At 39.6% G+C, this 14160-nt stretch overlaps 1 non-coding gene across 1 annotated transcript; it reads left to right on the top strand.

The window, feature by feature from the left end:
- The first annotated feature begins 254 nt into the window (after positions 1-254).
- LOC125999714 (small nucleolar RNA SNORA22) lies at positions 255-384 on the top strand. Its single transcript, XR_007492193.1, has one exon. It is a non-coding gene; the product is annotated as a small nucleolar RNA SNORA22 (small nucleolar RNA).
- Positions 385-14160: the final 13776 nt, after the last annotated feature.

Below are 14160 nucleotides of genomic sequence, written 5' to 3' on the forward strand. Positions count from 1 at the left end.
ATAAGAGCAATAAACTCCCTTTTTTCATGCCTCTCAGAAATTTTAGAGCAAGGTCATAATTCTGTCACTTGTAATAACAAATTATCAGTAAAAGAAAAACCTTTTGGTGTTTAAAAATTTAAACGGACACACAAGTATTATAATTTGAGTCTTTTATATTTCTATTAGAAAATTTATTTTAATTTTTAAGGTATTTAAAAATATTATGTGGAAAATAATGTGATTAGCCTTTTTAAATAACATAGTTAATATTATTGCACAATTAACACCCAGGTGTGCTTCATAATACCCTTAGTTTTAATATTGTACTACAGCAATGGTTGTTCTTTACCTCTGCATTGAAATAACTATCCTTTTAAGTGTATTCAGAAAGTCAGCACATTATACAAATCTGTATATTTGTGTCAAAGTGAAAAAATCTAGTATTGATGAAAAATATATATGTTTAATTTCATAAGTAATATTATAAAAGTAAATTTTATAAGCAGGATTCACAACTAGTATCAAATATAATTTTGGTCTTAAGCTCTAGGTGTAGAAATGCATCAGATGTCTTTATATTTTATACTAATCTAAACATTTTGTTAATTTGGTGTATGATATTTTTTTTTACAAATTTTTCACTTAAAGTCTTCAAAGTAGGAACAGTTGTTTGTTTTTTAAAGTCAGTTTTTCATACCTTTAATAATCATAGTTAATGCTATTGTGTTTAATCATAAAAATTTTAACACTTTATTGCAGCTGTCTTACTGTTCTACTGTGAAACCAATTTAAAGAAAACCTTTTCATTTACAGCAAATGATATCATACTTCAAAGTGCAAACTCCTTCTACAGTGCTCATTAACCATTTTATTTAATGTTTTATACTTCAAATTAGTATTATTTTACAAATGTTTTATGCTAAATCTCAACCTTAAAATTTATTTTCAGCAAAGTTCCACTCCAGCTACATTAAGTACTTCTAACAACTAAAAGTTTTTCTACAAAAAAAAAAAAAGGTTTGGATCGATCCTTTTGTCTGCTTATGTGTGTGTTGTGATGAATAAAAGTGGGCACAATGTTGTTGTTTAGTATTGTTTTGTTTTGTCTATTTATTTGTTATTTCTACATTTCATGATAAATACAATTTTTAAAGCCTTATCCATTTTTGAAATTTCAATTAATTTTTTTTTCAACTTGGTTCAGTCTGGTCATCTGACAGACTGTAACATCCTGCTAAAAATCATGTGTTAAGCTAGCTTTGTCCTTCTGACAACATGGCAGAAAGTATAGGGGATGGTAAACCCCAGATTTCTCAATGGCCATCAGGGATAACTTTTCCCTGGAGAATTTCTGGACTTTGCAATCACCCAGCTTTCCTGCTATGTGTAAGTTAAGGCCATAAGAATATGAATATGTGGCTAGAAAAAGAAGCATCTAGCTTTAAGATAATAACTAAGAAGTTTAAGAAAAATCATTTAGGTTCAGTTTAAAAGTTTTTGAAAAATTGGCAATTGTTAATTATAAAATGTTTGAATGCTAAAGTCTCACAGAAGTCAGAAGGCATTCCTGTGGTATTCAAAAATAACTTGTGTAAAATAAATTGCTGTGTCTTCTGCATGTAAACCAAGGTCACCCTATCTTACCCACACGCCTTCCCCCAACTCTATTCTTACGCCTATCACCTTTTTACATCCTACTCTCCCCTCTGGTCCAGTTTTCTCCTCACAGCTTATTCTTGATATGATTAATGTCTCCGCCTCCACCATTACTGACCCTGCATATGAACAATGTTGGATTTGCTATTCCTCCCAGCCTCCATTTTATGAAGGAGTGGCTGTTTTTGGTGCTCCTATCCCTCTACAGAATCAGCCCTCCATCGCATGGGACCTTGACCCCGGCCAAGGCATAACTCTGGGTCAAGTTGTGGGTGTTGGCCTTTGCATTCTGGGACCCCAAATGCTCCCTCCCCTTCAATTGATTGATGTTTGTGATCAAACCTATGTTGTTAATCATAACAACTCCTATGTTTTGTCCCCCAATGGTACCTATTTTGCTTGCTCTACTGGTTTGACCCCTGTCTTGGTTCCTGAAATTTTTCTTGCCCACAAAGACTACTGCATGCTGGTTTTGCTTTTGCCTCGCCTCTCTGTTCACCCAATGGAAGATCTTCCCCTCTTCACCACTGACTCCTCCTTGCTACGCCATAAACAAGAACCTGTTTCTGCTGTGACCATTGCTGTGCTACTCGGACTTGGTGCTGCCGGCGCGGGTACTGGTATCTACTCCATGGTCCGCTCATCTGAGTCCTTCTACCAGCTTCAGCACACTGTAGATGCGGACATTAGAGAACGTAAGCAAGGACTTAAACATCTTAAGGAAACTGTTGTCTCTTTGGCTGAAATTGTCCTACAGAACCGCCGTGGATTGGACCTTGCCTTTTTGAGGGAGGGACCTTGCCTTGAAAGAAGAATGTTGCTTTTTCAAAGATTAGCTAGGCTTGGTAGATGACAGTATTAAAATAATTGAGGAAAGCCTTGAGCATAGACAGAAACAGAGAAAAGGATGAATCTTGGTATCAGAATTGGTTTTCAACTTCTCCCTGGTTATCCACCCTGTTACCCAGCCTCTTAGGACCCTTTATTGGCTTTATGCTGCTGATTTCCTTTTGCCCATGGGCATTCCGCCGCCTCAAGAATTTTGTTAAGAATCAGGTTGATGGTGTGCTTCCTGTGCGGCTTGGGTGAGAGTTCTGCTCCCTTGTGCGGCTTGGGGGAGACTGTGTTTCCTGTGCGGCTTGGGTGAGAGTTTTGCTCCCTCCTGCGGCTTGGGTGAGAGTTTTGCTCCCTTGTGCGGCTTGGGGGAGACTTTGTCTCCTGTGCGGCTTGGGTGAGAGTTTGCTCCCTAGTGCGGCCTTGGGGAGACTGTGTTTCCTGTGTGGCTTGGGTGAGAGTTCGCTCCCTCGTGCGGCTTGGGGGAGACTTTGTTTCCTTGTCGTCAGGACCGGCTCCCCCCCCCAATGAGTTCCTTCCCCCGGGTGGGCGCCTGGAAAGGCAAGTTGAGCAACCCGAATAGTCGGGGGAGACAGGGCCAGCCATCTGGACTCTCAGGTGACATAGAGCAGTCGAGCCCCTTGGGCCCTGGAGCGGACCAGGGACTCCCCAAGGGCGAGGGCAGAGCCTCAAGGGTTGGACTGAGGGAACTCCTTCAAGGGAGGTTTGGAGGGGGCGGAGCTCCATTGACTCCCAGATAAAGGAGGGGGGATTGAGAGCTAGGCTCAACAGCGCCAGCAACCATTGTGGCCAGGAGTGGAACTGCACCGCTGACAGAAATAAGGAGTAGAAAAGCTATAATAACCACTGCAGGAAGGCTGAACTCTAGGTAGCAAAGGAGAGGACAAAGAGCTAGGTTAAACAAGCCCACCCAACAGCACCCTCTAGAAACACCTTCAGGAAGAGGACCAAAGCAGGCCGAAATTAGAAGCCACAGCACTCCAAAACACACCATTAAATACAAAGAATTATGCGTAAATCAAGGAGATCCCTAATAACTGGAGACAGCATGACAAACCCTATCAAGTTTCCAAGTCCACCAAAACACACAGATCCACGGGAAGAAGACCTAAAAGCGGTCATGAGAAAGGAAATGCAAGAATTACTAAAAGAAATGAAAGAAACACTAACAACCGAGTATAAGAAAACCATGGATGAACGAATCAGCCAAATTAAAGAAGAAATGTCAAAGAACATGAGAGATTCCATACAAAAAGAAGTGAAGGACTTAAAAGATAAAGTAACAAGCCTTACGAGCAGAAACACAGAGTTGGAGAAGCACATCAAAGAACTTGAAGGAAAACTACAATCAAAAAATGATCAAGAAACCAACAAAGAAATAAAAGGCAAAGCACTGGAAGGAAAAATCCAATATCTAATGAACAAGGACAAAAGGAACAATCTAAGAATTGTGGGTATACCAGAAGGGGAGGAAATAGGAAAGGGGGAAGAACAGGTAGTCAGGGAGATAATAACAGAGAACTTCCCCACACTCTGGAAAGACACTTCAGGACAAATCCAAGAAGTCAAGAGAGTCCCTAATAAATTAGACCCTAATAAACCCACACCAAGACACATAATAATCCAAATGGCAAAAAAACAAAGAGAAAGAGGAACTACTGAAAGAAATCAGGAAGAAAAAACCCTCAAGTACAAAGGAAAGGACATAAGAATCAAATCGGATCTTCCATTTGAAATAATTCAAGCAAGAAGACAGTGGAATGACATATTTACACGACTGAATGAAAGAAATTTCCAACCCAGGGTCCAATACCCAGCAAAACTATCATTCATATGGGAGGGCAGACTAAAAACATTCTCAAACATGAACGAACTTGAACTATTTGTGCAAACTAAGCCGATCCTAAGCGACTTACTCAGAGATGAATTACACAATCCAAACCCCCGATTGTAACAACAACCACTCCACACAATACAACTGCACACCAGTCCTCTCTATCAATAATTTCCCTAAATGTGAACGGACTAAACTTTCCATTTAAAAGACATAGTAGAGAACTGGGTTAGGAAAAATAAACCGGACTTCTGCTGTCTGCAAGAAACACACCTACAGTTACAGGATAAGCACAGGCTTAGAATAAAAGGATGGAAAGTAATTATTCAGGCCAATGGAAAACAAAAAAGAGCAGGGACAGCCATTCTTATATCAGACCAAATAGTATTCAACCTCAAGAAAGTGATCAGAGACAAAGAGGGACACTACTTACTAATAAGGGGAACATTAGATCAAGAAACACTAACCCTGGTCAATATCTATGCACCTAATGTAGAGTCAGCAAAATATGTGAGGCAACTACTGGCAAACCTGTAGAAACACATGAAGGGAAATGTGATAATAGTAGGGGACCTCAATACTCCACTATCACCACTGGACAGATCCACCAAACAGAAAAATAGCAAAGAAATAAGAGCTCTAAATGAAAAATTAGAAGATTTAGGGCTAATAGATTTATATAGAGCCCTCCATCCCCAGAAAGCAGAATACACATTTTCTCAAACCCACATGGAACCTTCTCCAGAATAGACCATGTATTAGGATACAAAGCCAACCTATATAAGACCACAAAGGTAAAGATCATAAGAAGTACCCTTTCAGATCACTATGCAACAGAGGTTAAAATTGATGTCAAGAAGAAGCAATGGAGAAAAACTAGTACCTGGAGATTAAACAACATGCTTCTCAACAACAGCTGGATCAAAGAACAACTCAAGGAAGAAATAAAAAGATTCCTTGAGACAAATGACAATGAAGAGACAACATGTCAAAATTTATGGGACACAGCAAGAGCAGTAATTAGGGGGAAACTCATAGCAATACAGGCCTATGTCAAGAAACAGGAAAATAACAAAACCAACAGTTTAAAAGATCACCTCAAAGAATTGGAACAACAGCAACAGAGAAATCCAACCACAACCAGAAGGCAAGAAATAATAAAAACCAGAGCAGAAATAAACAACATCGAAACCAAGAAAACAATACAAAAAATCAATGAGACCAGGAGTTGGTTTTTTGAAAAAATAAACAAGATAGACAAACCATTGGCAAAACTCACCAAAAAAGAGAGGGAAAACACCCAAATCAGCAGGATCACAAATGAAAGGGGAGAGATAACAACAGAACCCCAAGAAATACAACATATCATGAGATCATACTATGAACAACTATACTCAACTAGGCTAGAGAACCCAGTAGAAATCGACAGATTCTTAGACAAACACCCTCTTCCAAGACTGGAAAAGGAAGATCTAGAAAGCCTAAACAGACCAATCACCTCAGAGGAAATTGAAGATGTAATTAAAAAACTCCCTAAGAACAAAAGCCCAGGCCCAGATGGATTTACAGGTGAATTCTATCAAACATTTCAAGAAGACTTACTACCACTTTTCCATAGGGTTTTCCAAACCATAGAAAAAACAGGAATCCTCCCCAACTCCTTTTATGAGGCTAATATCACACTCATTCCCAAAGAAGGCAAAGACACCACCAAAAAAGAAAACTACAGACCAATCTCACTAATGAACATAGATGCAAAGATACTTAACAAAATCTTAGCAAACCGAATCCAACACTTCATCAAAAAGATCATACATCACGACCAAGTGGGATTCATACCAGAAATGCAAGGTTGGTTCAACATACGCAAATCAATCAACATCATACATCACATCAACAACACGAAAGACAAAAACCACATGATCATATCAATCGATGCAGAGAAGGCGTTTGACAAAATCCAACATCCTTTCATGTTAAAGACACTCAGCAAAATAGGGTTAGAAGGAACTTTCCTTAAGATAGTTACAGCTATATATGAAAAGCCAACAGCCAACATTATACTTAATGGCGAGAAACTAGAAGCATTCCCACTAAGGTCAGGAACTAGGCAAGGCTGTCCACTCTCTCCACTCTTATTCAATATAACCTTAGAAGTTCTAGCAATAGCAATCCGACAAGAGAAGGGAATCAAAGGAATTCAAATAGGGAAAGAGGAACACAAGCTATCTCTATTTGCCGACGATATGATGATATACATTAAAAACCCTAAAGAGTCCACAATAAAACTCCTAGAAACTATCAGCCAATACAGCAAAGTGGCTGGATACAAAGTCAATACACAAAAGACAGTAGCGTTTCTATATACAAAAAATGAAGTTGAGGAGAGAGAGATTAAAAATACAATTCCATTTAAGATAGTATCAAAAAATATCAGGTATCTAGGAATCAACCTTACAAGAGAAGTGAAAGACCTATACCAGGAAAACTTCAAAACACTCCAGAAAGAAATTTAAGACGATCTAAAGAAATGGAAGAACATCCCATGCTCATGGATAGGTAGAATTAACATAATCAAAATGACTATCCTACCCAAACTCCTATATAGATTTAATGCAATCCCTATCCAAATCCAGACACAGTTCTTTAAAGAATTAGAACAATCATTTACAAAATTCATCTGGAACCACAAAAGACCCAGGATAGCCAAACACATACTGAAAAACGAGAAGCTGGGTGGAATCTCCTTACCTAACTTGAAACTATATTATAAAGCCATAGTAATCAAAACAGCATGGTACTGGAACAGAGACAGGACCTCAGACCAATGGGTCAGGACAGAATTCCCAGACATAAACCCCCAGATATACAGCCAACTAATATTTGATAAAAGAGGCAAGAATCTGAAATGGAACAAAGAAAGCCTATTCAACAAATGGTGTTGGTACAACTGGAAAACCACATGTACGAAAGTGAAAATCAACCCATACCTCACTCCTTATACAAAAGTCAACTCAAAATGGATCAAAGACCTTGAAATCAGACCCGAATCTATAAAGTTTATTAAGAATAAAATAGGGAGAACACTCGAAGACCTATATATCAAAAAGGTCTTCGAGAAAGGAGCACCAATGGCAAGAACCTTAGCAGCAAACATAAACAAATGGGACTACATCAAACTATAAAGCTTCTGCATGGCAAAAGAAACCTTACTTAATGCAAGAAGAGAGTTAACAGAATGGGAAAAAATCTTTTCAGTAGACATATCAGATAAAGGGCTGATATCTAGAACTTACAAAGCACTCAGAAAACTGAGCCCCTCAAAACCAAATATAGCCATAAAAAATAGGGAGAAGAAATGAATAGACACTTCTCTGAGGATGACAGAAGGATGGCTAACAAATACATGAAAACATGCTCACCTTCACTCATCATCAGAGAGATCCAAATCAAGACAACAATGAGATACCACCTTACACCAGTGAGGATGGCTCACATCAAAAATACTGAGAACAATCTTTGTTGGCGTGGATGCGGTATGAAGGGAACTCTCATCCACTGCTGGTGGGAATGCCCCCTAGTCCAACATCTATGGAGAACAGTCTGGAGAGTACTCAAAGAACTCAGAATTGAGCTCCCTTTTGACCCAGCAATTGCACTCCTAGGTATATATCCCCAAGTTGGAAGAACATTCATTCCAAAATACGTGTGCACCCCACTATTTATCGCAGCACTCAGTATAATAGCCAAATCTTGGAACCAACCAAGATGTCCAACAACAGATGAATGGATCATTAAGATGTGGTATCCATACACAATGGAATATTACATGGCAGTCAGAAATGATACAATCACAGATTTTGCAGCAACGTGGATGGACTTAGATCATGTTATGTTAAACGAAGTAAGTCAGAAGACAAAAGATAAACACAGAATGGTAGCACTATTCTGAAGCACATAGAACATACATCTCAATCACAACTAATACTTAACAATCAAATAACAGGGTCTAACAGGGTAGAAAATCCAATCACTGTAATAGTCAACATATACCTGGGAACAGTGCCCAAAACACATGAAAAAGGAACAACACAAACTCTCGACTACACATTATACCACAAAGAAAACAGCAACACCAGAACAGCAGCATAGAGAGAACAGGTACGTAATCAACCTCTACAATAATGGCCCATAATAATCCTGTAGAGATCGTATACAGGAACACAGGTAAAGAATACCAAGGCAAACCACTGACTCCAATGGAAACATCCCATAAAACTACGTATTAATGCCTCTATCTTACTATATTTAAAATAACCTCTCAGCTTTTCTGTCCACAGGCGTTCTTGGATACAAAGGGCGGACAAGCTAAGATGGCAACTCGGGATACCACACGAGATACCATACCCAGTTTGCGCTACGAGATGGCCCTGAGAAAACTCTTTAACATACACTTTATCTCTAGGTTTACCTTCTTTTAGGGTTTCAAGCACGTGACCTCTCAGACCACCGAAACAGTAACAGCGACGTACAGACCCAAACTACATGCTCTATTCACTGAACACATTCAAGCAAACCAGCATTCCCTTGCTATTTTCTCCTCTCTTCTCACCACTTTCTTGGTTATTTTTTTCTTTTCTATTCTTTTCTTTACTTTCTATCCTTTCTCTTCTCCCTTTCTTTCTAATGTATTTTTCTCCTTTCTCCCTCCCTACCCATTCCATACACCTTACCCTTTCCCCCCTCTGGAAATCCAACTATCCCTCCACCCCTCAATCCCATCCAGACCTCCCTCTATATTAAAACACTTCACCCTCAGTCCTTAATCTATTAGGCAACAAGATCGACCTCCTACCCCAACGAACCAGTACCTAGCACCCAAGAGAAGGGACACCCAGTCAAACCCACACCTCGTCCTGGGCAAGAAAAGACAGCCAACTCCCCTGCGGACTCATGCTGCAAGGCCCTCCCTACTAACTCCCCCTAACGTGGACCGTTTCTTGAAACCGGACCTAGGTCCAAAAGTATCCCCAATGCAAGAACTCTTCCAAGACCTCCCTGCGGCAAATTTTTACCAACCTGAAGAAGGTCAGGGGGTGTGTTAGGAAGATGCCTGGGAACCCACACCTCACAAGAAAAACCCAAAAGACAATGGGAAAAACTGTACTTCCAACATAGGCATAAGACCTGTAATACACCACCTCGTTACCTGCTCTCCCCCAAATATAAGGTAGTCTTTTGCACCACTTTGGTCCTTTAAAAACTTCGATAACTCATTTTAGTTCCTTTTTTTTCTCTTAAATTTATTTATTTATTTTTTTAAATGTTGGTCCTATATATACATTTGCGAGCACATATATTTTTATTTATTTTATTTTATTATTATTATTTTTTTTATCATTTTTGGGTATGTGACCTGTGTCTGTTATCCCCTCTGTCCACCCCCAACCACACCGACAATACAATGTAGCTCCACCTCCCCCTGCAAAGACACACTAAATAATGGGGAAATCCTACATATAAAAAAAAGAGCTCTTATCTACTAGAGATAGGAACTCATAGTTGTTTACAATACAGGGGTATCTGCTACCTTGAAAATATGTCATGTGGAATCACTTAGACCTCAGATGATTAGATGTCAGTCATCCAGCCTTGAACCCTGGATCCCAGACATAGAATCGGCACAGCTCTTCACAACAGCTGCAGGAAACAAACTCCATCCGGGACAGCCTTAATACTGCGGGGTCAACAACAAGGGCCAGCGCTAACATGATATCCTGACAAAGAGGAAAATGTGAACAACTTGACCTTAGAACAGATTAGCCTACCTTACCAGCTAACGACAAGACAAAACCAGAAGACTCGGCACCCTTTGGCAGGTCCAAAAGCCAAGATCGTGACTTACAGATGACTGGCTACTAGAACCACGACCAGACAGTATACATCTTGGGACCAATAAAAAAGCCCTAGTTTAGAGATTGAACTATGACTTGCACAATAAGCATGATCCCCAGTCCCAAAGGTCTGAGAGAGACAACTGCAACAGAATGGGCCTTCTGGAAGCACAAAGAAAGACGCTAACCTAGGTGCCATCCTAGGTTCAGTGCAAAGACCAAGGTCACCAACCACAGAAGATGGACTAAAACGACACTGAGGTAACAGAACCTCTAGAACCACAAAGACTGACTTCACCATAAGTCCTACCTCAGGATCTGTGCAGATACTGAGACCTCTAAACACAGAGCTCTGAATGTATCACCCTGGACAGAACAGAAGTCTTCCACACACCAAAAAACACCACCGGGAGAATAAATGATCCTGAGCAAAGTCTAGAGCTGATCCCATGACAGTATACTCCAAGGACGGAGAAACCCCATATTTCTTAGGCCATGTGAATTCCTTTTCGAATGACCCCAATATTTACTGTGCCAGGGCAGGAGGGGAAAAAACAAAAATGCAAAAAGCACAAAACCTTGGTATTTTATGTATATATGTATATATATAAATATATATATATACAGATATATATCTTTTACCTTCATTTATTATTGTTATTATTATTTTTATTTACCTATCTATTTTGGTCGATTTCTCTGTTTGGGTGTGATTATTGAAATTTTTGTCCCCAATTATACTTATTTTTTTCTATTCTTTTCTTTTCCTTTGTTATGTGCTATGCCATGTTTCTTATTTCAAGACCATGGCGTGGTTTTGGTTTGTTTGTTTGTTTTTGTTTTGTTTTTTGTTTGTTTGTTTGTTTGTTTTGCTTTTTTTGTCTGTTTTTTTGTGGTGCTTATCGATATAGCTGGAGTCCTCACTGGATAATTGACACTTTTTTTGGTACTGGTGGAGTGTTTCACCTTCTTTCTCTCGTTCATCTCCCAAATCGATGATGAGAGCCTCTAGAAGGATTCCACCCATTTTGGGAGTATTAGACTCCAACCCCAGTTTATTTATCTCCTCCTTTTCAGGCAAAACCACGCAACTTGAACTAGCTAGTCCTGCCTACAGTTAGAGGGGGAGATAAGGAAGGCATCAAGACCAAACAGGTGCAAGACTACTAAGTAGTGGGTTGGATACAGAGGGGACCACATATTCTAGCCGCCCTGGGGGTGAGGGAAGAGGAAATGGGAGGTAGGATAAAAACGGAGGGGTAGGGAGGGCAATTTGGGGATGGGAATCCCCCCTGATTTTATGTAAATATGTACCTAAAATGTTATTGTCAACAATATGTAAGACACTATGATCAAAATAAAAATTATATTTAAAAAAAAAAAGAATCAGGTTGATGAAGCCATCAAATGCTTCGTGCAAGTGCACTACCAGCAACTCTCCACTCAGGACCCTAAGCACACTCAATCTGCCGGTGAGCAAGGGTTTCAACCCCTAAGTTTTGCAGAGTTTCAACAGCTGGCTGAGCAATGCTGCTCACTCTGCTCCAGGTTGTGGAGGTGCCTATGACGGGGATAGCCTAATGTCAGTGTCTGGGGGCAAATGTGACTTCAAAATTGTTTTCAGGCCTGAATAATTTGGATACTCAGTCACGTCCATAACTGGAAGCCCATTAGAGCAACCTAAGACAGGCCCTTCACCCAAACTTTTCATTGTATTATACAGAGAAGGCGGAGATGTGGGAGACTGCTCTAGCCTTCACAAAATGGATGCTATCAACCTTAGCCTCTATCTCTGTGGAAAGTTCCACTGAGCTGTATACGAGACCGTCGGCAGGTTCCTAGCCCATGAGAAAATAGGAAATCTTGCAACAACATAGCCCCTTGTACTAACCACAGGGCCACGAGGCCAGGGATAAGATAATATTTCCTTATATGTCTCTGATTCTGGTCGAGCTAAAGGTTGCTAGGATCAGTCATTGAGTCATGCCTCCCCCTTTTTTCTTTCCCACCTCCTTTGGGCTGTGCTTAACAGAGCACATTCTATCCTTTTTCCCTTTTTTGGCCAAATACCTATAGTAAGCATATAATTGGTGAAAATCTTGTTTGAATTGACCAATGTTTGTATGCCCCATAAGTTTAATGTTTAGTACCTTTATTCATTTTTGGTTATGTGCCTATGCTTGGAATATAATTGGATAAGAGATGGTTTGAAATGACCAATAATTTTTGAGACATACTTCCCCTTGTGTAAAATATATATATATATATATATATATATATATATATATATATATATATATATATATATATATATATATATATTTTACACAAGGGGAAGTATGTCTCAAAATATATATATATATATATATTATATATATATATATATATATATATATATATATATATATATATGAGCTTGCCTGCTTAATAAATTGCCTTTGATCAGATAAAAGACTTAGGCCTTCTTTCTAACCTCTACAGATTTTTCCCACAGATATTTCGGATCGGGTCGGCTTCAGTGAACCCACGAATAAGTTGCGGCATTCATCCCCTTCAACCTGCTGGCCGGGGTCCCCAGAAAGCCACACACACCTGAACCTTGGGACCCTTTTTTGGACCAGATGTGGTTTTTGCTCTATAACCAGGAATTGACCTTCTGCTGGGACAGGACTTTGTGCTGCTGCTCTGGCACTGACTTTCCCCTGGGTGGCCAACTACTGCAATTTAATAATGACTTGGAAACAGCAACAACTTACATTAATGGCAGGTTTAGATGCCATGTCACCTAGTGCTAAAATGAAATCATGACTTGCTTTGTGATGCCTTGGTGTTAATATAGGATCAGTGAAAAGCCTAAGATCTCTAATTATAGAAGCCTGGCTACACAACCATAATGAGAAGTTTTCCTAAAACTCAAAGGAAATTCCTAGGGGTTAGATAAATTAATTGCCAAAGCCTATAGTTGTTCTTATGCCAAAAATCTTCTTAGGTAAGTACAACCTGCTCTTAGGCTAAAAGCTCTTTCTTTTTTGTTTGTTTGTTTGTTTGTTTTTGAACCATACCCGGTGATGCTGAGGGGTTACTCCTGGCTCTGCACTCAGAAATAACTCCTATCTAACGGGACCATATAAGACTCCGGGGATTGAACTATGATCCATTCTGGGTCAGCGACATGCAAGGCAAACAATCTACTGCTGCACTATCACTCTGATCCCGAGGCTCTTTCTTTCTATTTACCCAACATTTATTGCACCTAGCAAAAATACTGCCACCTTTTTATCATTCAAATAGGGGGAATGAATGTTATCTGAGTGCAAAGGACCTCTAGACTGAACCCCTACACCTACCTGTTTCTACATCAATAGGAGTGGCCCTATTTTTTTTTTCAAAAAGACCTCAGGTCAGAGAGACTCCTTACAGTTTTGGTTCCAAATCTAGCCTATTTACATGCCCAGTACCCTTTACCTGATGGTGGAAGTTTTTTTGGTGCAAGTTTCTTTTTTTTTAATTTTTTTTTATTTAAACACCTTGATTACACACATGATTGTGTTTGGGTTTCAGTCATGTAAAGAACACCACCCATCACCAGTGCAGGGATTGGATTACCTGAGCTGCCTTTCCTGCCCAGTGGGTGTAGTTGCTGCACAGGGTTCCCTTTCCCAACCCATGTTTGGACCCCCATTTCTGTTTCTGATTTAGAGAGGTCTCAGTTCCTCATCGGCAGTGAAGGCTCAGGGGATGGAGTCCCAGAGGGAGGACTCGCAGCCCAGCAAGGGACTTGCTGCCAGATGGAAAGGGATTCAAACCGTATGACCCAAATTTTCAACTAATATAAGGAGCACTAGGAATGTACTTTTTTGAGTCTAATGGTACTTTATTATATACTTCAAACCGACAAAATTTGTGAAAACAAGTGTTTTTTGCAGTATTATAAAGCAA

Source organism: Suncus etruscus, chromosome X (genome assembly GCF_024139225.1).
Source record: "Suncus etruscus isolate mSunEtr1 chromosome X, mSunEtr1.pri.cur, whole genome shotgun sequence".
Lineage (NCBI taxonomy): Eukaryota > Metazoa > Chordata > Mammalia > Eulipotyphla > Soricidae > Suncus > Suncus etruscus.